The sequence below is a fragment of the Octopus bimaculoides genome, chromosome 3 (assembly GCF_001194135.2).
Source record: "Octopus bimaculoides isolate UCB-OBI-ISO-001 chromosome 3, ASM119413v2, whole genome shotgun sequence".
NCBI lineage: Eukaryota > Metazoa > Mollusca > Cephalopoda > Octopoda > Octopodidae > Octopus > Octopus bimaculoides.
In genome coordinates, this window is record NC_068983.1 from 157,547,836 (window position 1) to 157,549,805 (window position 1,970).

Sequence of the window (1,970 nt, forward strand, 5' to 3'; positions counted from 1 at the left end):
TATTCCTGTCTGAAGTATCGTCCGATACTTCAGACTTATCGTCCGATGAATTTACTTTGTTGACATTCTTCATCGACAGAATTTTTATTCCTTTCAACCTTTCAGTCAAGTCCGCCTTTCTTCCAGTAACATACTGTCCATATAATCTTAAATATTTCTTTAACTCAGGCACAGTAAATACTTCGATAGCTGAATCATCAAGCTGCTTTATATCCATGATAAGACGTAAAACAATAACAATGGCGTGGGTTAGCCTCCGGAAGTTTAATTATCTACATGGAGCGCCGCCTAGCCAAGGGAGATAACCTACTTATAGGAAAGCCCTATACACGCATACACTTTGTTCTCATAACGGCCTGTCTATTATTCTGTATACATGACGCACACAGACACACACATGCTAACCTATCGATAAAACTTCCCTCTCAAATATCCTACTCGGTTGTATAGTGATGTCAGGGTTACCATTTTATAGTGGTAATGTCGATTAAATGACACACTATAATTTAATGAGTATGAGAGAAAGAAGGGTCACCATCTTGTACATAACAAGAAAATAGAAATTCGCGAGACATTTGTAATAAGTCATAGCATATTTATTACTGGAGGGAATGCATTAACATATAAGGTTAATTGAAGGAAACCTTGTAACATTACATGAATATATTCTGTTTGCAATCCCATGTCTCCAAGTGAGGCGAAAGTGCGCACGAGCTAGTGTGCATGTGGTAGCTTGGCCTAATGCACGTCGAAGAATCAACAAGCACTGAATGGCGCGAATTTAGAAATTCCTTCCTTTATATAAAGGATGCACCGGAAGTCCCCGACTTCCACGTAAACTGGAAGCTTCCAGAATGTTCGAGAACTTTCTAGAAGCTCGAGGGAGATTACTCTCGTTAAATCCCTTTTTTGTTTTGCTTTCTAACGTGACCGCCAGGGTTCACTACAGTTGTGTCTCTTCTCCTTTTCCTCACTGGCACCTTACATGTATTATTATAGCCTTCTGAACAGAGTCATTATTAGATGGTTTCACCATGCTTCACCTCGACCATGTATAGATGCACAACCTGCTGGCTGCATGTGGTGCGTGAAACCATTTTCAAAGATTCTTATTTCAATTTTAGCACCAAATACTCAGGTGACTGGGTTGATGCCATTTCTGTGTCTAACGTTGGTGGCCTACTCAGCTTGGACGAATTTCACGTCTCCATTGCCCTCAGAGTGGGAGCTGACATCTGCATGGGTTTGAGCTGTTGTTGTGGCAAGCTCTTCGACTCCACAGGCCTCTATAGCCTTTCTTGCTGCCTGAATGCTGGTCACTTCGCGTGTCACACGGAGTTAAACCTTGTACTCAGGAGGAGCTTGGCCTGTGCAAACGTCCCCTCCATCTTGGAACCATCTGGGTTGTCCAGATGTGATGAGAAAAGACCTGACGGCTTCACTCTGTGTCCCTGGTTGAGAGGCTGATGCCTTGTCTGGGATGTTACAGTTAGTGACTCCTTTGCTTCTCATATCTTGGATGCTGCGGCCAGGGCGAGATCTACAGCTTCTGTAGCTGAACAGAACAAAATCCTGAAGTACTGCGATCTGTTGGCCAACTACATTTTCCATCCTGTGGCATTCGAGATGTTTGGTAGGGGTTGGACAACTGACTGTGATATTCCTGTCTTCACTGGCAGCTCGTCAAGCAGAGGAAACTTGTGAAGCTTGTGAGGGCACTTCGTTGTTCCAGTGCATCAGCCTTGCCATCACCCGCGGCAACCCAGGTTCGAAATTTCCCCAAGACACCTGAAGAAGGCTAGAGGGTATATCAGCTGAAACGTTGTTAACAACAAACAAGATGAGGACAAATATCTGTCGAATGTAAATAATGTACATAATTCCTCATCTCTTAAATATAGAACAGTCATTATAAAGGTTTCCCAACGCCCCAAAATTTTCAACCTAAGGGGGTGAATTGCTTTTTTTTG